This window comes from Taudactylus pleione, unplaced genomic scaffold (genome assembly GCF_031769625.1).
Source record: "Taudactylus pleione unplaced genomic scaffold, aTauple2 ptg000016l, whole genome shotgun sequence".
Classification (NCBI taxonomy): domain Eukaryota; kingdom Metazoa; phylum Chordata; class Amphibia; order Anura; family Myobatrachidae; genus Taudactylus; species Taudactylus pleione.
In genome coordinates, this window is record NW_028284418.1 from 16575167 (window position 1) to 16597607 (window position 22441).

General features: G+C 33.1%; 14 non-coding genes across 14 annotated transcripts; all 14 read right to left on the reverse strand.

Annotated features, from left to right (window-relative positions):
* Positions 1-403: 403 nt before the first annotated feature.
* TRNAL-AAG (transfer RNA leucine (anticodon AAG)) lies at positions 404-485 on the reverse strand. The gene has a single exon. It is a non-coding gene; the product is annotated as a tRNA-Leu (tRNA).
* A 2759-nt stretch (positions 486-3244) lies between these two features.
* Positions 3245-3326, reverse strand: TRNAF-AAA (transfer RNA phenylalanine (anticodon AAA)). The gene has a single exon. It is a non-coding gene; the product is annotated as a tRNA-Phe (tRNA).
* A 1341-nt stretch (positions 3327-4667) lies between these two features.
* On the reverse strand, positions 4668-4749 carry TRNAF-AAA (transfer RNA phenylalanine (anticodon AAA)). The gene has a single exon. It is a non-coding gene; the product is annotated as a tRNA-Phe (tRNA).
* A 1336-nt stretch (positions 4750-6085) lies between these two features.
* On the reverse strand, positions 6086-6167 carry TRNAL-AAG (transfer RNA leucine (anticodon AAG)). The gene has a single exon. It is a non-coding gene; the product is annotated as a tRNA-Leu (tRNA).
* A 1503-nt stretch (positions 6168-7670) lies between these two features.
* Positions 7671-7752, reverse strand: TRNAF-AAA (transfer RNA phenylalanine (anticodon AAA)). Its single transcript has one exon. It is a non-coding gene; the product is annotated as a tRNA-Phe (tRNA).
* Positions 7753-9088: 1336 nt separating this feature from the next.
* TRNAF-AAA (transfer RNA phenylalanine (anticodon AAA)) lies at positions 9089-9170 on the reverse strand. The gene has a single exon. It is a non-coding gene; the product is annotated as a tRNA-Phe (tRNA).
* A 2766-nt stretch (positions 9171-11936) lies between these two features.
* On the reverse strand, positions 11937-12018 carry TRNAF-AAA (transfer RNA phenylalanine (anticodon AAA)). Its single transcript has one exon. It is a non-coding gene; the product is annotated as a tRNA-Phe (tRNA).
* A 1340-nt stretch (positions 12019-13358) lies between these two features.
* On the reverse strand, positions 13359-13440 carry TRNAL-AAG (transfer RNA leucine (anticodon AAG)). Its single transcript has one exon. It is a non-coding gene; the product is annotated as a tRNA-Leu (tRNA).
* A 1335-nt stretch (positions 13441-14775) lies between these two features.
* TRNAL-AAG (transfer RNA leucine (anticodon AAG)) lies at positions 14776-14857 on the reverse strand. Its single transcript has one exon. It is a non-coding gene; the product is annotated as a tRNA-Leu (tRNA).
* Positions 14858-16193: 1336 nt separating this feature from the next.
* TRNAL-AAG (transfer RNA leucine (anticodon AAG)) lies at positions 16194-16275 on the reverse strand. Its single transcript has one exon. It is a non-coding gene; the product is annotated as a tRNA-Leu (tRNA).
* Positions 16276-17616: 1341 nt separating this feature from the next.
* TRNAF-AAA (transfer RNA phenylalanine (anticodon AAA)) lies at positions 17617-17698 on the reverse strand. Its single transcript has one exon. It is a non-coding gene; the product is annotated as a tRNA-Phe (tRNA).
* A 1340-nt stretch (positions 17699-19038) lies between these two features.
* On the reverse strand, positions 19039-19120 carry TRNAL-AAG (transfer RNA leucine (anticodon AAG)). Its single transcript has one exon. It is a non-coding gene; the product is annotated as a tRNA-Leu (tRNA).
* A 1341-nt stretch (positions 19121-20461) lies between these two features.
* On the reverse strand, positions 20462-20543 carry TRNAF-AAA (transfer RNA phenylalanine (anticodon AAA)). Its single transcript has one exon. It is a non-coding gene; the product is annotated as a tRNA-Phe (tRNA).
* A 1341-nt stretch (positions 20544-21884) lies between these two features.
* TRNAL-AAG (transfer RNA leucine (anticodon AAG)) lies at positions 21885-21966 on the reverse strand. Its single transcript has one exon. It is a non-coding gene; the product is annotated as a tRNA-Leu (tRNA).
* Positions 21967-22441: the final 475 nt, after the last annotated feature.

Consider the following 22441-nt stretch of genomic DNA (forward strand, 5'->3'; position numbering starts at 1 on the left):
AACAACTTTGAAGTATTATTCAAATGCCTAAAATAGACAGCTGTGAGATTAAAATCCAGAGTGATAGGAAAGTTAGAAAAATCGGAATATAAATCCATCAATTTATACCAATGAGTCACGTTGCCAACATTTCCATCTCTAATTGTATGATAAGACAACTCAGTAATTAAATATTAGTTATGATATTACTTCTAATTACTTCAGCCAACTTAATTTTGGCTCATCTTTACTGTTAGCAGATAACATTTTTAAAACATTTGGGAAGTCTCTTGTAACAATGATGAACTGTTGAGTAGCTAGAGGAATCTTCCACCAACAAATTTCAGCTGGGTAATGTCCTATCTAATGGAAAAAAAGAATCACTTTGACATCAATAACTGGCCTACTCTTTGTATAATAAATATGGCAGCAGTGGGATTTGAACCAACGCCTCCGAAGAGACTGGAGCCTTAATCCAGCGCCTTAGACCGCTCGGCCATGCTACCACATGAGCATACCATTAGGATAGCTCACAGATCTAGAACATCAAAATTAAAGGGTTTTTTGTTTTAAAGTATTAATTGAAAAGATTTCAGCAAAGGTTAAAAGAAAGTTCATTATTAAACATAAAATTGATGAGAAATTCATATTTTTTATTGAATTGCATTTTGTTTATTTTCATTGAAATAAGAAAAGAAATTGAGATGCATAAAGTAATAAAATATTAGTTCTGATAGGGCACATAATTACTTCATGCAAAATTAAAATTTGAATATCTTTACTGTTAGCAGATATCATTATATTAAAGGTTTGAGAAGACTGTTGCAACTATGATGAACTGTTTAGAACTCGGTGACTAATGCAGGATACTATCACCATCCTTTTTCAATTGGTTAATATCTGATCAATCATGAATTGATGATAAATTGCTTTGAACTACTGCATGTGACAGCTTAAGGTGTGCTTCCACCAACCAAATGTAGCTTCTTTTATACCTTATCTACTTTAGGAAACCACTTTGATATAAGTCACTGGATCTTCTCCTTTTCAGTTGGTTAATATCTGATCAATCATCAGTTGATGATAAATTGTTTTAAACTACTGCATGTGACAGCTTAAGGTGTGCTTCCACCAACCAAATTTAGCTTCTTTTATACCTTATCTACTTTAGGAAACCACTTTAATATATATCACTGGATCTTCTCCTTGGAGAATAAATATGGCAGCAGTGGGATTTGATTCCAGCGGCTTGAATAGCTCTGTCATCCTACAACCTGCTGTACACTTTAAAATATTTTAGCTCTCATATCTGGAATGTCATTCAAAACTTTACCCAAAGTCAGGAAAAGCTGAGATAAAATGCAAAAGAAGCCAGGTACATTTAACAAGTAATGATTATATTTGACTTCAAATTTCCTTCATTTAGCGCAACTGATGTATCCAAACAACTTTGAAGTATTATTCAAATGCCTAAAATAGACAGCTGTGAGATTAAAATCCAGAGTGATAGGAAAGTTAGAGAAATCGGAATATAAATCCATCAATTTATACCAATGAGTCACGTTGCCAACATTTCCATCTCTAATTGTATGATAAGACCACTCAGTAATTAAATATTAGTTATGATATTACTTCTAATTACTTCATGCCAACTTAATTTTGGCTCATCTTTACTGTTAGCAGATAACATTTTTAAAACATTTGGGAAGTCTCTTGTAAAAATGATGAACTGTTGAGTAGCTAGAGGAATCTTCCACCAACCAACTTCAGCTGGGTCCTATCTAAAGGAAAAAAATAATCACTTTGACATCAATAACTGGCCTACTCTTTGAATAATAAATATGGCAGCAGTGGGATTTGAACCCACGCAACCGAAAAGAGTGGAGCCTTAATCCAGCGCGTTAGACCGCTCGGCCATGCTACCACATGTGCATGTTGTTAGAATAGCTCATAGATCTAGAACATCAAAATTAAAGGTTTTTTTGTTTTAAAGTATTAATTGAAAAGATGTCAGCAAAGGTTAAAAGAAAGTTCATTATTAAACATAAAATCGATGAGAAATTCATATTTTTTATTGAATTGCATTTTGTTTATTTTCATTGAAATAACAAAAGAAATTGAGATGCATGAAGTAATAAAATATTAGTTCTGATAGGGCACATAATTGCTTCATGCAAAATTAAAATTTGAATATCTTTATTGTTAGCAGATATCATTATTTTAAAGGTTTGAGAAGACTGTTGCAACTATGATGAACTGTTTAGAACTTGGTGGCTAATGCAGGATACTATCACCAACCTTTTTCAGTTGGTTAATATCTGATCAATCATCAATTGATGATAAATTGTTATGAACTACTGCATGTGACAGCTTAAGGTGTGCTTCCACCAACCAAATTTAGCTTCTTTTATACATTATCTACTTTAGGAAACCACTTTGATATATATCACTGGATCTTCTCCTTTTCAGTTGGTTAATATCTGATCAATCATCAATTGATGATAAATTGTTTTGAACTACTGCATGTGACAGCTTAAGGTGTGCTTCCACCAACCAAATTTAGCTTCTTTTATACCCTATCTACTTTAGGAAACCACTTTGATATATATCACTGGATCTTCTCCTTGGAGAATAAATATGGCAGCAGTGGGATTTGATTCCAGCGGCTTGAATAGCTCTGTCATCCTACAACCTGCTGTACACTTTAAAATATTTTAGCTCTCATATCTGGAATGTCATTCAAAACTTTACCGAAAATCAGGAAAAGCTGAGATAAAATGCAAAAGAAGCCAGGTAAATTTAACAAGTAATGATTATATTTGACTTCAAATTTCCTTCATTTAGTGCAACTGATGTATCCAAACAACTTTGAAGTATTATTCAAATGCCTAAAATAGACAGCTGTGGGATTAAAATCCAGAGAGATAGAAAAGTTAGAGAAATCGGAATATAAATCCATCAATTTATACCAATGAGTCACGTTGCCACAATTTCCATCTCTAATTGTATGTTAAGACCACTCAGTAATTAAATATTAGTTATGATATTACTTCTAATTCCTTCATGCCAACTTAATTATGGCTCATCTTTACTGTTAGCAGATAACATTTTTAAAACATTTGCGAAGTCTCTTGTAACAATGATGAACTGTTGAGTAGCTAGAGGAATCTTCCACCAACAAATTTCAGCTGGGTAATGTCCTATCTAACGGAAAAAAAGAATCAAATTGACATCAATAACTGGCCTACTCTTTGTATAATAAATATGGCAGCAGTGGGATTTGAACCCACGCCTCCGAAGAGACTGGAGCTTTAATCCAGCGCCTTAGACTGCTTGGCCATGCTACCACATAGGCACATCATTAGGATAGCTCACAGATCTAGAACATCAAAATTAAAGGGTTTTTTGTTTTAAAGTATTAATTGAAAAGATGTCAGCAAAGGTTAAAAGAAAGTTCATTATTAAACATAAAATCGATGAGAAATTCATATTTTTTATTGAATTGCATTTTGTTTATTTTCATTGAAATAACAAAAGAAATTGAGATGCATGAAGTAATAAAATATTAGTTCTGATAGGGCACATAATTGCTTCATGCAAAATTAAAATTTGAATATCTTTATTGTTAGCAGATATCATTATTTTAAAGGTTTGAGAAGACTGTTGCAACTATGATGAACTGTTTAGAACTTGGTGGCTAATGCAGGATACTATCACCAACCTTTTTCAGTTGGTTAATATCTGATCAATCATCAATTGATGATAAATTGTTTTAAACTACTGCATGTGACAGCTTAAGGTGTGCTTCCACCAACCAAATTTAGCTTCTTTTATACATTATCTACTTTAGGAAACCACTTTGATATATATCACTGGATCTTCTCCTTTTCAGTTGGTTAATATCTGATCAATCATCAATTGATGATAAATTGTTTTGAACTACTGCATGTGACAGCTTAAGGTGTGCTTCCACCAACCAAATTTAGCTTCTTTTATACCCTATCTACTTTAGGAAACCACTTTGATATATATCACTGGATCTTCTCCTTGGAGAATAAATATGGCAGCAGTGGGATTTGATTCCAGCGGCTTGAATAGCTCTGTCATCCTACAACCTGCTGTACACTTTAAAATATTTTAGCTCTCATATCTGGAATGTCATTCAAAACTTTACCGAAAATCAGGAAAAGCTGAGATAAAATGCAAAAGAAGCCAGGTACATTTAACAAGTAATGATTATATTTGACTTCAAATTTCCTTCATTTAGTGCAACTGATGTATCCAAACAACTTTGAAGTATTATTCAAATGCCTAAAATAGACAGCTGTGGGATTAAAATCCAGAGAGATAGGAAAGTTAGAGAAATCGGAATATAAATCCATCAATTTATACCAATGAGTCACGTTGCCAACATTTCCATCTCTAATTGTATGATAAGACCACTCAGTAATTAAATATTAGTTATGATATTACTTCTAATTCCTTCATGCCAACTTAAATATGGCTCATCTTTACTGTTAGCAGATAACATTTTTAAAACATTTGGGAAGTCTCTTGTAACAATGATGAACTGTTGAGTAGCTAGAGGAATCTTCCACCAAAAAATTTCAGCTGGGTAATGTCCTATCTAACGGAAAAAAAGAATCACTTTGACATCAATAACTGGCCTACTCTTTGTATAATAAATATGGCAGCAGTGGGATTTGAACCCATGCCTGTGAAGAGACTGGAGCTTTAATCCAGCGCCTTAGACCGCTTGGCCATGCTACCACATGGGCACATCATTAGGATAGCTCACAGATCTAGAACATCAAAATTAAAGGTTTTTTTGTTTTAAAGTATTAATTGAAAAGATGTCAGCAAAGGTTAAAAGAAAGTTCATTATTAAACATAAAATCGATGAGAAATTAATATTTTTTATTGAGTTGCATTTTGTTTATTTTCATTGAAATAACAAAAGAAATTGAGATGCATGAAGTAGTAAAATATTAGTTCTGATAGGGCACATAATTACTTCATGCAAACTTAAAATTTGAATATCTTTACTGTTAGCAGATATCATTATATTAAAGGTTTGAGAAGACTGTTGCAACTATGATGAACTGTTTAGAACTCGGTGACTAATGCAGGATACTATCACCATCCTTTTTCAATTGGTTAATATCTGATCAATCATGAATTGATGATAAATTGCTTTGAACTACTGCATGTGACAGCTTAAGGTGTGCTTCCACCAACCAAATGTAGCTTCTTTTATACCTTATCTACTTTAGGAAACCACTTTGATATAAGTCACTGGATCTTCTCCTTTTCAGTTGGTTAATATCTGATCAATCATCAGTTGATGATAAATTGTTTTAAACTACTGCATGTGACAGCTTAAGGTGTGCTTCCACCAACCAAATTTAGCTTCTTTTATACCTTATCTACTTTAGGAAACCACTTTAATATATATCACTGGATCTTCTCCTTGGAGAATAAATATGGCAGCAGTGGGATTTGATTCCAGCGGCTTGAATAGCTCTGTCATCCTACAACCTGCTGTACACTTTAAAATATTTTAGCTCTCATATCTGGAATGTCATTCAAAACTTTACCCAAAGTCAGGAAAAGCTGAGATAAAATGCAAAAGAAGCCAGGTACATTTAACAAGTAATGATTATATTTGACTTCAAATTTCCTTCATTTAGCGCAACTGATGTATCCAAACAACTTTGAAGTATTATTCAAATGCCTAAAATAGACAGCTGTGAGATTAAAATCCAGAGTGATAGGAAAGTTAGAGAAATCGGAATATAAATCCATCAATTTATACCAATGAGTCACGTTGCCAACATTTCCATCTCTAATTGTATGATAAGACCACTCAGTAATTAAATATTAGTTATGATATTACTTCTAATTACTTCATGCCAACTTAATTTTGGCTCATCTTTACTGTTAGCAGATAACATTTTTAAAACATTTGGGAAGTCTCTTGTAAAAATGATGAACTGTTGAGTAGCTAGAGGAATCTTCCACCAACCAACTTCAGCTGGGTCCTATCTAAAGGAAAAAAATAATCACTTTGACATCAATAACTGGCCTACTCTTTGTATAATAAATATGGCAGCAGTGGGATTTGAACCAACGCCTCCGAAGAGACTGGAGCCTTAATCCAGCGCCTTAGACCGCTCGGCCATGCTACCACATGAGCATACCATTAGGATAGCTCACAGATCTAGAACATCAAAATTAAAGAGTTTTTTGTTTTAAAGTATTAATTGAAAAGATTTCAGCAAAGGTTAAAAGAAAGTTCATTATTAAACATAAAATTGATGAGAAATTCATATTTTTTATTGAATTGCATTTTGTTTATTTTCATTGAAATAAGAAAAGAAATTGAGATGCATGAAGTAATAAAATATTAGTTCTGATAGGGCACATAATTACTTCATGCAAAATTAAAATTTGAATATCTTTACTGTTAGCAGATATCATTATTGTTAAGGTTTGAGAAGACTGTTGCAACTATGATGAACTGTTTAGAACTCGGTGACTAATGCAGGACACTATCACCAACCTTTTTCAGTTGGTTAATATCTGATCAATCATGAATTGATAATAAATTGTTTTGAACTACTGCATGTGACAGCTTAAGGTGTGCTTCCACCAACCAAATGTAGCTTCTTTTATACCTTATCTACTTTAGGAAACCACTTTGATATAAGTCACTGAATCTTCTCCTTTTCAGTTGGTTAATATCTGATCAATCATCAATTGATGATAAATTGTTTTAAACTACTGCATGTGACAGCTTAAGGTGTGCTTCCACCAACCAAATTTAGCTTCTTTTATACATTATCTACTTTAGGAAACCACTTTGATATATATCACTGGATCTTCTCCTTTTCAGTTGGTTAATATCTGATCAATCATCAATTGATGATAAATTGTTTTGAACTACTGCATGTGACAGCTTAAGGTGTGCTTCCACCAACCAAATTTAGCTTCTTTTATACCCTATCTACTTTAGGAAACCACTTTGATATATATCACTGGATCTTCTCCTTGGAGAATAAATATGGCAGCAGTGGGATTTGATTCCAGCGGCTTGAATAGCTCTGTCATCCTACAACCTGCTGTACACTTTAAAATATTTTAGCTCTCATATCTGGAATGTCATTCAAAACTTTACCGAAAATCAGGAAAAGCTGAGATAAAATGCAAAAGAAGCCAGGTACATTTAACAAGTAATGATTATATTTGACTTCAAATTTCCTTCATTTAGTGCAACTGATGTATCCAAACAACTTTGAAGTATTATTCAAATGCCTAAAATAGACAGCTGTGGGATTAAAATCCAGAGAGATAGGAAAGTTAGAGAAATCGGAATATAAATCCATCAATTTATACCAATGAGTCACGTTGCCAACATTTCCATCTCTAATTGTATGATAAGACCACTCAGTAATTAAATATTAGTTATGATATTACTTCTAATTCCTTCATGCCAACTTAATTATGGCTCATCTTTACTGTTAGCAGATAACATTTTTAAAACATTTGGGAAGTCTCTTGTAACAATGATGAACTGTTGAGTAGCTAGAGGAATCTTCCACCAACAAATTTCAGCTGGGTAATGTCCTATCTAACGGAAAAAAAGAATCAAATTGACATCAATAACTGGCCTACTCTTTGTATAATAAATATGGCAGCAGTGGGATTTGAACCCACGCCTCCGAAGAGACTGGAGCTTTAATCCAGCGCCTTAGACCGCTTGGCCATGCTACCACATGGGCACATCATTAGGATAGCTCACAGATCTAGAACATCAAAATTAAAGGGTTTTTTGTTTTAAAGTATTAATTGAAAAGATGTCAGCAAAGGTTAAAAGAAAGTTCATTATTAAACATAAAATCGATGAGAAATTCATATTTTTTATTGAATTGCATTTTGTTTATTTTCATTGAAATAACAAAAGAAATTGAGATGCATGAAGTAATAAAATATTAGTTCTGATAGGGCACATAATTGCTTCATGCAAAATTAAAATTTGAATATCTTTATTGTTAGCAGATATCATTATTTTAAAGGTTTGAGAAGACTGTTGCAACTATGATGAACTGTTTAGAACTTGGTGGCTAATGCAGGATACTATCACCAACCTTTTTCAGTTGGTTAATATCTGATCAATCATCAATTGATGATAAATTGTTTTGAACTACTGCATGTGACAGCTTAAGGTGTGCTTCCACCAACCAAATTTAGCTTCTTTTATACATTATCTACTTTAGGAAACCACTTTGATATATATCACTGGATCTTCTCCTTTTCAGTTGGTTAATATCTGATCAATCATCAATTGATCATAAATTGTTTTGAACTACTGCATGTGACAGCTTAAGGTGTGCTTCCACCAACCAAATTTAGCTTCTTTTATACCCTATCTACTTTAGGAAACCACTTTGATATATATCACTGGATCTTCTCCTTGGAGAATAAATATGGCAGCAGTGGGATTTGATTCCAGCGGCTTGAATAGCTCTGTCATCCTACAACCTGCTGTACACTTTAAAATATTTTAGCTCTCATATCTGGAATGTCATTCAAAACTTTACCAAAAATCAGGAAAAGCTGAGATAAAATGCAAAAGAAGCCAGGTACATTTAACAAGTAATGATTATATTTGACTTCAAATTTCCTTCATTTAGTGCAACTGATGTATCCAAACAACTTTGAAGTATTATTCAAATGCCTAAAATAGACAGCTGTGAGATTAAAATCCAGAGAGATAGAAAAGTTAGAGAAATCGGAATATAAATCCATCAATTTATACCAATGAGTCACGTTGCCAACATTTCCATCTCTAATTGTATGATAAGACCACTCAGTAATTAAATATTAGTTATGATATTACTTCTAATTCCTTCTTGCCAACTTAATTTTGGCTCATCTCTACTGTTAGCAGATAACATTTTTAAAACATTTGGGAAGTCTCTTGTAACAATGATGAACTGTTGAGTAGCTAGAGGAATCTTCCACCAACCAACTTCAGCTGGGTCCTATCTAATGGAAAAAAAGAATCACTTTGACATCAATAACTGGCCTACTCTTTGTATAATAAATATGGCAGCAGTGGGATTTGAACCCACGCCTCCAAAGAGACTGGAGCTTTAATCCAGCGCCTTAGACCGCTTGGCCATGCTACCACATGGGCACAGCATTAGGATAGCTCACAGATCTAGAACATCAAAATTAAAGGGTTTTTTGTTTTAAAGTATTAATTGAAAAGATGTCAGGAAAGGTTAAAAGAAAGTTCATTATTAAACATAAAATCGATGAGAAATTCATATTTTTTTTTTAATTGCATTTTGTTTATTTTACATTGAAATAACAAAAGAAATTGAGATGCATGAAGTAATAAAATATTAGTTCTGATAGGGCACATAATTACTTCATGCAAACTTAAAATTTGAATATCTTTACTGTTAGCAGATATCATTATATTAAAGGTTTGAGAAGACTGTTGCAACTATGATGAACTGTTTAGAACTCGGTGACTAATGCAGGATACTATCACCATCCTTTTTCAGTTGGTTAATATCTGATCAATCATGAATTGATGATAAATTGTTTTGAACTACTGCATGTGACAGCTTAAGGTGTGCTTCCACCAACCAAATGTAGCTTCTTTTATACCTTATCTACTTTAGGAAACCACTTTGATATAAGTCACTGGATCTTCTCCTTTTCAGTTGGTTAATATCTGATCAATCATCAGTTGATGATAAATTGTTTTAAACTACTGCATGTGACAGCTTAAGGTGTGCTTCCACCAACCAAATTTAGCTTCTTTTATACCTTATCTACTTTAGGAAACCACTTTGATATATATCACTGGATCTTCTCCTTGGAGAATAAATATGGCAGCAGTGGGATTTGATTCCAGCGGCTTGAATAGCTCTGTCATCCTACAACCTGCTGTACACTTTAAAATATTTTAGCTCTCATATCTGGAATGTCATTCAAAACTTTACCCAAAGTCAGGAAAAGCTGAGATAAAATGCAAAAGAAGCCAGGTACATTTAACAAGTAATGATTATATTTGACTTCAAATTTCCTTCATTTAGTGCAACTGATGTATCCAAACAACTTTGAAGTATTATTCAAATGCCTAAAATAGACAGCTGTGAGATTAAAATCCAGAGTGATAGGAAAGTTAGAGAAATCGGAATATAAATCCATCAATTTATACCAATGAGTCACGTTGCCAACATTTCCATCTCTAATTGTATGATAAGACAACTCAGTAATTAAATATTAGTTATGATATTACTTCTAATTACTTCATGCCAACTTAATTTTGGCTCATCTTTACTGTTAGCAGATAACATTTTTAAAACATTTGGGAAGTCTCTTGTAACAATGATGAACTGTTGAGTAGCTAGAGGAATCTTCCACCAACAAATTTCAGCTGGGTAATGTCCTATCTAATGGAAAAAAAGAATCACTTTGACATCAATAACTGGCCTACTCTTTGTATAATAAATATGGCAGCAGTGGGATTTGAACCTACGCCTCCGAAGAGACTGGAGCCTTACTCCAGCGCCTTAGACCGCTCGGCCATGCTACTACATGAGCATACCATTAGGATAGCTCACAGATCTAGAACATCAAAATTAAAGGGTTTTTTGTTTTAAAGTATTAATTGAAAATATTTCAGCAAAGGTTAAAAGAAAGTTCATTATTAAACATAAAATTGATGAGAAATTCATATTTTTTATTGAATTGCATTTTGTTTATTTTCATTGAAATAAGAAAAGAAATTGAGATGCATGAAGTAATAAAATATTAGTTCTGATAGGGCACATAATTACTTCATGCAAAATTAAAATTTGAATATCTTTACTGTTAGCAGATATCATTATTGTTTAGGTTTGAGAAGACTGTTGCAACTATGATGAACTGTTTAGAACTCGGTGACTAATGCAGGACACTATCACCATCCTTTTTCAGTTGGTTAATATCTGATCAATCATGAATTGATAATAAATTGTTTTGAACTACTGCATGTGACAGCTTAAGGTGTGCTTCCACCAACCAAATGTAGCTTCTTTTATACCTTATCTACTTTAGGAAACCACTTTGATATAAGTCACTGGATCTTCTCCTTTTCAGTTGGTTAATATCTGATCGATCATCAATTGATCATAAATTGTTTTGAACTACTGCATGTGACAGCTTAAGGTGTGCTTCCACCAACCAAATTTAGCTTCTTTTATACCCTATCTACTTTAGGAAACCACTTTGATATATATCACTGGATCTTCTCCTTGGAGAATAAATATGGCAGCAGTGGGATTTGATTCCAGCGGCTTGAATAGCTCTGTCATCCTACAACCTGCTGTACACTTTAAAATATTTTAGCTCTCATATCTGGAATGTCATTCAAAACTTTACCAAAAATCAGGAAAAGCTGAGATAAAATGCAAAAGAAGCCAGGTACATTTAACAAGTAATGATTATATTTGACTTCAAATTTCCTTCATTTAGCGCAACTGATGTATCCAAACAACTTTGAAGTATTATTCAAATGCCTAAAATAGACAGCTGTGAGATTAAAATCCAGAGTGATAGGAAAGTTAGAGAAATCGGAATATAAATCCATCAATTTATACCAATGAGTCACGTTGCCAACATTTCCATCTCTAATTGTATGATAAGACCACTCAGTAATTAAAAATTAGTTATGATATTACTTCTAATTCCTTCATGCCAACTTAATTTTGGCTCATCTTTACTGTTAGCAGATAACATTTTTAAAACATTTGGGAAGTCTCTTGTAACAATGATGAACTGTTGAGTAGCTAGAGGAATCTTCCACCAACCAACTTCAGCTGGGTAATATCCTATCTAATGGAAAAAAAAGAATCACTTTGACATCAATAACTGGCCTACTCTTTGTATAATAAATATGGCAGCAGTGGGATTTGAACCCATGCCTCCAAAGAGACTGGAGCTTTAATCCAGCGCCTTAGACCACTTGGCCATGCTACCACATTGGCACAGCATTAGGATAGCTCACAGATCTAGAACATCAAAATTAAAGGGTTTTTTGTTTTAAAGTATTAATTGAAAAGATGTCAGGAAAGGTTAAAAGAAAGTTCATTATTAAACATAAAATCGATGAGAAATTCATATTTTTTTTTAATTGCATTTTGTTTATTTTCATTGAAATAACAAAAGAAATTGAGATGCATGAAGTAATAAAATATTAGTTCTGATAGGGCACATAATTACTTCATGCAAAATTAAAATTTGAATATCTTTACTGTTAGCAGATATCATTATTGTTAAGGTTTGAGAAGACTGTTGCAACTATGATGAACTGTTTAGAACTCGGTGACTAATGCAGGACACTATCACCATCCTTTTTCAGTTGGTTAATATCTGATCAATCATGAATTGATGATAAATTGTTTTGAACTACTGCATGTGACAGCTTAAGGTGTGCTTCCACCAACCAAATGTAGCTTCTTTTATACCTTATCTACTTTAGGAAACCACTTTGATATAAGTCACTGGATCTTCTCCTTTTCAGTTGGTTAATATCTGATCAATCATCAGTTGATGATAAATTGTTTTAAACTACTGCATGTGACAGCTTAAGGTGTGCTTCCACCAACCAAATTTAGCTTCTTTTATACCTTATCTACTTTAGGAAACCACTTTGATATATATCACTGGATCTTCTCCTTGGAGAATAAATATGGCAGCAGTGGGATTTGATTCCAGCAGCTTGAATAGCTCTGTCATCCTACAACCTGCTGTACACTTTAAAATATTTTAGCTCTCATATCTGGAATGTCATTCAAAACTTTACAGAAAGTCAGGAAAAGCTGAGATAAAATGCAAAAGAAGCCAGGTACATTTAACAAGTAATGATTATATTTGACTTCAAATTTCCTTCATTTAGCGCAACTGATGTATCCAAACAACTTTGAAGAATAATTCAAATGCCTAAAATAGACAGCTGTGAGATTAAAATCCAGAGTGATAGGAAAGTTAGAGAAATCGGAATATAAATCCATCAATTTATACCAATGAGTCACGTTGCCAACATTTCCATCTCTAATTGTATGATAAGACCACTCAGTAATTAAATATTAGTTATGATATTACTTCTAAATACTTCATGCCAACTTAATTTTGGCTCATCTTTACTGTTAGCAGATAACATTTTTAAAACATTTGGGAAGTCTCTTGTAACAATGATGAACTGTTGAGTAGCTAGAGGAATCTTCCACCAACCAACTTCAGCTGGGTAATATCCTATCTAATGGAAAAAAAGAATCACTTTGACATCAATAACTGGCCTACTCTTTGTATAATAAATATGGCAGCAGTGGGATTTGAACCCACGCCTCCGAAGAGACTGGAGCCTTAATCCAGCGCCTTAGACCGCTCGGCCATGCTACCACATGAGCATACCATTAGGATAGCTCACAGATCTAGAACATCAAAATTAAAGGGTTTTTGTTTTAAAGTATTAATTGAAAAGATTTCAGCAAAGGTTAAAAGAAAGTTCATTATTAAACATAAAATTGATGAGAAATTCATATTTTTTATTGAATTGCATTTTGTTTATTTTCATTGAAATAAGAAAAGAAATTGAGATGCATGAAGTAATAAAATATTAGTTCTGATAGGGCACATAATTACTTCATGCAAAATTAAAATTTGAATATCTTTACTGTTAGCAGATATCATTATTGTTAAGGTTTGAGAAGACTGTTGCAACTATGATGAACTGTTTAGAACTCGGTGACTAATGCAGGACACTATCACCATCCTTTTTCAGTTGGTTAATATCTGATCAATCATGAATTGATGATAAATTGTTTTGAACTACTGCATGTGACAGCTTAAGGTGTGCTTCCACCAACCAAATGTAGCTTCTTTTATACCTTATCTACTTTAGGAAACCACTTTGATATAAGTCACTGGATCTTCTCCTTTTCAGTTGGTTAATATCTGATCAATCATCAGTTGATGATAAATTGTTTTAAACTACTGCATGTGACAGCTTAAGGTGTGCTTCCACCAACCAAATTTAGCTTCTTTTATACCTTATCTACTTTAGGAAACCACTTTGATATATATCACTGGATCTTCTCCTTGGAAAATAAATATGGCAGCAGTGGGATTTGATTCCAGCGGCTTGAATAGCTCTGTCATCCTACAACCTGCTGTACACTTTAAAATATTTTAGCTCTCATATCTGGAATGTCATTCAAAACTTTACAGAAAGTCAGGAAAAGCTGAGATAAAATGCAAAAGAAGCCAGGTACATTTAACAAGTAATGATTATATTTGACTTCAAATTTCCTTCATTTAGCGCAACTGATGTATCCAAACAACTTTGAAGAATAATTCAAATGCCTAAAATAGACAGCTGTGAGATTAAAATCCAGAGTGATAGGAAAGTTAGAGAAATCGGAATATAAATCCATCAATTTATACCAATGAGTCACGTTGCCAATATTTCCATCTCTAATTGTATGATAAGACCACTCAGTAATTAAATATTAGTTATGATATTACTTCTAATTACTTCATGCCAACTTAATTTTGGCTCATCTTTACTGTTAGCAGATAACATTTTTAAAACATTTGGGAAGTCTCTTGTAAAAATGATGAACTGTTGAGTAGCTAGAGGAATCTTCCACCAACCAACTTCAGCTGGGTCCTATCTAATGGAAAAAAATAATCACTTTGACATCAATAACTGGCCTACTCTTTGAATAATAAATATGGCAGCAGTGGGATTTGAGCCCACACCTCCAAAGAGACTGGAGCCTTAATCCAGCGCCTTAGACCGCTCGGCCATGCTACCACATGTGCATGTTGTTAGAATAGCTCATAGATCTAGAACATCAAAATTAAAGGGTTTTTTGTTTTAAAGTATTAATTGAAAAGATGTCAGCAAAGGTTAAAAGAAAGTTCATTATTAAACATAAAATCGATGAGAAATTCATATTTTTTATTGAATTGCATTTTGTTTATTTTCATTGAAATAACAAAAGAAATTGAGATGCATGAAGTAATAAAATATTAGTTCTGATAGGGCACATAATTGCTTCATGCAAAATTAAAATTTGAATATCTTTATTGTTAGCAGATATCATTATTTTAAAGGTTTGAGAAGACTGTTGCAACTATGATGAACTGTTTAGAACTTGGTGGCTAATGCAGGATACTATCACCAACCTTTTTCAGTTGGTTAATATCTGATCAATCATCAATTGATGATAAATTGTTATGAATTACTGCATGTGACAGCTTAAGGTGTGCTTCCACAAACCAAATTTAGCTTCTTTTATACATTATCTACTTTAGGAAACCACTTTGATATAAGTCACTGGATCTTCTCCTTTTCAGTTGGTTAATATCTGATCAATCATCAGTTGATGATAAATTGTTTTAAACTACTGCATGTGACAGCTTAAGTTGTGCTTCCACCAACCAAATTTAGCTTCTTTTATACATTATCTACTTTAGGAAACCACTTTGATATATATCACTGGATCTTCTCCTTGGAAAATAAATATGGCAGCAGTGGGATTTGATTCCAGCGGCTTGAATAGCTCTGTCATCCTACAACCTGCTGTACACTTTAAAATATTTTAGCTCTCATATCTGGAATGTCATTCAAAACTTTACCGAAAGTCAGGAAAAGCTGAGATAAAATGCAAAAGAAGCCAGGTACATTTAACAAGTAATGATTATATTTGACTTCAAATTTCCTTCATTTAGCGCAACTGATGTATCCAAACAACTTTGAAGAATAATTCAAATGCCTAAAATAGACAGCTGTGAGATTAAAATCCAGAGTGATAGGAAAGTTAGAGAAATCGGAATATAAATCCATCAATTTATACCAATGAGTCACGTTGCCAACATTTCCATCTCTAATTGTATGATAAGACAACTCAGTAATTAAATATTAGTTATGATATTACTTCTAATTACTTCATGCCAACTTAATTTTGGCTCATCTTTACTGTTAGCAGATAACATTTTTAAAACATTTGGGAAGTCTCTTGTAAAAATGATGAACTGTTGAGTAGCTAGAGGAATCTTCCACCAACCAACTTCAGCTGGGTCCTATCTAATGGAAAAAAATAATCACTTTGACATCAATAACTGGCCTACTCTTCGAATAATAAATATGGCAGCAGTGGGATTTGAACCCACGCCTCCAAAGAGACTGGAGCCTTAATCCAGCGCCTTAGACCGCTCGGCCATGCTACCACATGTGCATGTTGTTAGAATAGCTCATAGATCTAGAACATCAAAATTAAAGGGTTTTTTGTTTTAAAGTATTAATTGAAAAGATGTCAGCAAAGGTTAAAAGAAAGTTCATTATTAAACATAAAATCGATGAGAAATTCATATTTTTTATTGAATTGCATTTTGTTTATTTTCATTGAAATAACAAAAGAAATTGAGATGCATGAAGTAATAAAATATTAGTTCTGATAGGGCACATAATTGCTTCATGCAAAATTAAAATTTGAATATATTTATTGTTAGCAGATATCATTATTTTAAAGGTTTGAGAAGACTGTTGCAACTATGATGAACTGTTTAGAACTTGGTGGCTAATGCAGGATACTATCACCAACCTTTTTCAGTTGGTTAATATCTGATCAATCATCAATTGATGATAAATTGTTATGAACTACTGCATGTGACAGCTTAAGGTGTGCTTCCACCAACCAAATTTAGCTTCTTTTATACATTATCTACTTTAGGAAACCACTTTGATATATATCACTGGATCTTCTCCTTTTCAGTTGGTTAATATCTGATCAATCATCAATTGATGATAAATTGTTTTGAACTACTGCATGTGACAGCTTAAGGTGTGCTTCCACCAACCAAATTTAGCTTCTTTTATACCCTATCTACTTTAGGAAACCACTTTGAGATATATCACTGGATCTTCTCCTTGGAGAATAAATATGGCAGCAGTGGGATTTGATTCCAGCAGCTTGAATAGCTCTGTCATCCTACAACCTGCTGTACACTTTAAAATATTTTAGCTCTCATATCTGGAATGTCATTCAAAACTTTACCGAAAATCAGGAAAAGCTGAGATAAAATGCAAAAGAAGCCAGGTACATTTAACAAGTAATGATTATATTTGACTTCAAATTTCCTTCATTTAGTGCAACTGATGTATCCAAACAACTTTGAAGTATTATTCAAATGCCTAAAATAGACAGCTGTGGGATTAAAATCCAGAGAGATAGAAAAGTTAGAGAAATCGGAATATAAATCCATCAATTTATACCAATGAGTCACGTTGCCAACATTTCCATCTCTAATTGTATGATAAGACCACTCAGTAATTAAATATTAGTTATGATATTACTTCTAATTCCTTCATGCCAACTTAATTATGGCTCATCTTTACTGTTAGCAGATAACATTTTTAAAACATTTGGGAAGTCTCTTGTAACAATGATGAACTGTTGAGTAGCTAGAGGAATCTTCCACCAACAAATTTCAGCTGGGTAATGTCCTATCTAACGGAAAAAAAGAATCAAATTGACATCAATAACTGGCCTACTCTTTGTATAATAAATACGGCAGCAGTGGGATTTGAACCCACGCCTCCGAAGAGACTGAAGCTTTAATCCAGTGCCTTAGACCGCTTGGCCATGCTACCACATGGGCACATCATTAGGATAGCTCACAGATCTAGAACATCAAAATTAAAGGGTTTTTTGTTTTAAAGTATTAATTGAAAAGATGTCAGCAAAGGTTAAAAGAAAGTTCATTATTAAACATAAAATCGATGAGAAATTCATATTTTTTATTGAATTGCATTTTGTTTATTTTCATTGAAATAACAAAAGAAATTGAGATGCATGAAGTAATAAAATATTAGTTCTGATAGGGCACATAATTGCTTCATGCAAAATTAAAATTTGAATATCTTTATTATTAGCAGATATCATTATTTTAAAGGTTTGAGAAGCCTGTTGCAACTATGATGAACTGTTTAGAACTTGGTGGCTAATGCAGGATACTATCACCAACCTTTTTCAGTTGGTTAATATCTGATCAATCATCAATTGATGATAAATTGTTTTGAACTACTGCATGTGACAGCTTAAGGTGTGCTTCCACCAACCAAATGTAGCTTCTTTTATACCTTATCTACTTTAGGAAACCACTTTGATATAAGTCACTGGATCTTCTCCTTTTCAGTTGGTTAATATCTGATCAATCATCAGTTGATGATAAATTGTTTTAAACTACTGCATGTGACAGCTTAAGGTGTGCTTCCACCAACCAAATTTAGCTTCTTTTATACCCTATGTACTTTAGGAAACCACTTTGATATATATCACTGGATCTTCTCCTTGGAGAATAAATATGGCAGCAGTGGGATTTGATTCCAGCGGCTTGAATAGCTCTGTCATCCTACAACCTGCTGTACACTTTAAAATATTTTAGCTCTCATATCTGGAATGTCATTCAAAACTTTACCAAAAATCAGGAAAAGCTGAGATAAAATGCAAAAGAAGCCAGGTACATTTAACAAGTAATGATTATATTTGACTTCAAATTTCCTTCATTTAGCGCAACTGATGTATCCAAACAACTTTGAAGTATTATTCAAATGCCTAAAATAGACAGCTGTGAGATTAAAATCCAAAGTGATAGGAAAGTTAGAGAAATCGGAATATAAATCCATCAATTTATACCAATGAGTCACGTTGCCAATATTTCCATCTCTAATTGTATGATAAGACAACTCAGTAATTAAATATTAGTTATGATATTACTTCTAATTACTTCAGCCAACTTAATTTTGGCTCATCTTTACTGTTAGCAGATAACATTTTTAAAACATTTGGGAAGTCTCTTGTAACAATGATGAACTGTTGAGTAGCTAGAGGAATCTTCCACCAACAAATTTCAGCTGGGTAATGTCCTGTCTAATGGAAAAAAAGAATCACTTTGACATCAATAACTGGCCTACTCTTTGTATAATAAATATGGCAGCAGTGGGATTTGAACCCACGCCTCCGAAGAGACTGGAGCCTTAATCCAGCGCCTTAGACCGCTCGGCCATGCTACCACATGGGCATATCGTTAGGATAGCTCACAGATCTAGAACATCAAAATTAAAGGGTTTTTTGTTTTAAAGTATTAATTGAAAAGATGTCAGCAAAGGTTAAAAGAAAGTTCATTATTAAACATAAAATCGATGAGAAATTCATATTTTTTATAGAATTGCATTTTGTTTATTTTCATTGAAATAACAAAAGAAATTGAGATGCATGAAGTAATAAAATATTAGTTCTGATAGGGCACATAATTGCTTCATGCAAAATTAAAATTTGAATATCTTTATTGTTAGCAGATATCATTATTTTAAAGGTTTGAGAAGACTGTTGCAACTATGATGAACTGTTTAGAACTTGGTGGCTAATGCAGGATACTATCACCAACCTTTTTCAGTTGGTTAATATCTGATCAATCATCAATTGATGATAAATTGTTATGAACTACTGCATGTGACAGCTTAAGGTGTGCTTCCACCAACCAAATTTAGCTTCTTTTATACATTATCTACTTTAGGAAACCACTTTGATATATATCACTGGATCTTCTCCTTTTCAGTTGGTTAATATCTGATCAATCATCAATTGATGATAAATTGTTTTGAACTACTGCATGTGACAGCTTAAGGTGTGCTTCCACCAACCAAATTTAGCTTCTTTTATACCCTATCTACTTTAGGAAACCACTTTGATATATATCACTGGATCTTCTCCTTGGAGAATAAATATGGCAGCAGTGGGATTTGATTCCAGCGGCTTGAATAGCTCTGTCATCCTACAACCTGCTGTACACTTTAAAATATTTTAGCTCTCATATCTGGAATGTCATTCAAAACTTTACCGAAAATCAGGAAAAGCTGAGATAAAATGCAAAAGAAGCCAGGTACATTTAACAAGTAATGATTATATTTGACTTCAAATTTCCTTCATTTAGTGCAACTGATGTATCCAAACAACTTTGAAGTATTATTCAAATGCCTAAAATAGACAGCTGTGGGATTAAAATCCAGAGAGATAGAAAAGTTAGAGAAATCGGAATATAAATCCATCAATTTATACCAATGAGTCACGTTGCCAACATTTCCATCTCTAATTGTATGATAAGACCACTCAGTAATTAAATATTAGTTATGATATTACTTCTAATTACTTCATGCCAACTTAATTATGGCTCATCTTTACTGTTAGCAGATAACATTTTTAAAACATTTGGGAAGTCTCTTGTAACAATGATGAACTGTTGAGTAGCTAGAGGAATCTTCCACCAACCAACTTCAGCTGGGTAATATCCTATCTAATGGAAAAAAAGAATCACTTTGACATCAATAACTGGCCTACTCTTTGTATAATAAATATGGCAGCAGTGGGATTTGAACCCACGCCTCCAAAGAGACTGGAGCTTTAATCCAGCGCCTTAGACCGCTTGGCCATGCTACCACATGGGCACAGCATTAGGATAGCTCACAGATCTAGAACATCAAAATTAAAGGGTTTTTTGTTTTAAAGTATTAATTGAAAAGATGTCAGGAAAGGTTAAAAGAAAGTTCATTATTAAACATAAAATCGATGAGAAATTCATATTTTTTTTTTAATTGCATTTTGTTTATTTTCATTGAAATAACAAAAGAAATTGAGATGCATGAAGTAATAAAATATTAGTTCTGATAGGGCACATAATTACTTCATGCAAACTTAAAATTTGAATATCTTTACTGTTAGCAGATATCATTATATTAAAGGTTTGAGAAGACTGTTGCAACTATGATGAACTGTTTAGAACTCGGTGACTAATGCAGGATACTATCACCATCCTTTTTCAGTTGGTTAATATCTGATCAATCATGAATTGATGATAAATTGTTTTGAACTACTGCATGTGACAGCTTAAGGTGTGCTTCCACCAACCAAATGTAGCTTCTTTTATACCTTATCTACTTTAGGAAACCACTTTGATATAAGTCACTGGATCTTCTCCTTTTCAGTTGGTTAATATCTGATCAATCATCAGTTGATGATAAATTGTTTTAAACTACTGCATGTGACAGCTTAAGGTGTGCTTCCACCAACCAAATTTAGCTTCTTTTATACCTTATCTACTTTAGGAAACCACTTTGATATATATCACTGGATCTTCTCCTTGGAGAATAAATATGGCAGCAGTGGGATTTGATTCCAGCGGCTTGAATAGCTCTGTCATCCTACAACCTGCTGTACACTTTAAAATATTTTAGCTCTCATATCTGGAATGTCATTCAAAACTTTACCCAAAGTCAGGAAAAGCTGAGATAAAATGCAAAAGAAGCCAGGTACATTTAACAAGTAATGATTATATTTGACTTCAAATTTCCTTCATTTAGTGCAACTGATGTATCCAAACAACTTTGAAGTATTATTCAAATGCCTAAAATAGACAGCTGTGAGATTAAAATCCAGAGTGATAGGAAAGTTAGAGAAATCGGAATATAAATCCATCAATTTATACCAATGAGTCACGTTGCCAACATTTCCATCTCTAATTGTATGATAAGACAACTCAGTAATTAAATATTAGTTATGATATTACTTCTAATTACTTCATGCCAACTTAATTTTGGCTCATCTTTACTGTTAGCAGATAACATTTTTAAAACATTTGGGAAGTCTCTTGTAACAATGATGAACTGTTGAGTAGCTAGAGGAATCTTCCACCAACAAATTTCAGCTGGGTAATGTCCTATCTAATGGAAAAAAATAATCACTTTGACATCAATAACTGGCCTACTCTTTGTATAATAAATATGGCAGCAGTGGGATTTGAACCCACGCCTCCGAAGAGACTGGAGCCTTAATCCAGCGCCTTAGACCGCTCGGCCATGCTACCACATGAGCATACCATTGGGATAGCTCACAGATCTAGAACATCAAAATTAAAGGGTTTTTTGTTTTAAAGTATTAATTGAAAAGATTTCAGCAAAGGTTAAAAGAAAGTTCATTATTAAACATAAAATTGATGAGAAATTCATATATTTTATTGAATTGCATTTTGTTTATTTTCATTGAAATAAGAAAAGAAATTGAGATGCATGAAGTAATAAAATATTAGTTCTGATAGGGCACATAATTACTTCATGCAAAATTAAAATTTGAATATCTTTACTGTTAGCAGATATCATTATTGTTAAGGTTTGAGAAGACTGTTGCAACTATGATGAACTGTTTAGAACTCGGTGACTAATGCAGGACACTATCACCATCCTTTTTCAGTTGGTTAATATCTGATCAATCATGAATTGATGATAAATTGTTTTGAACTACTGCATGTGACAGCTTAAGGTGTGCTTCCACCAACCAAATGT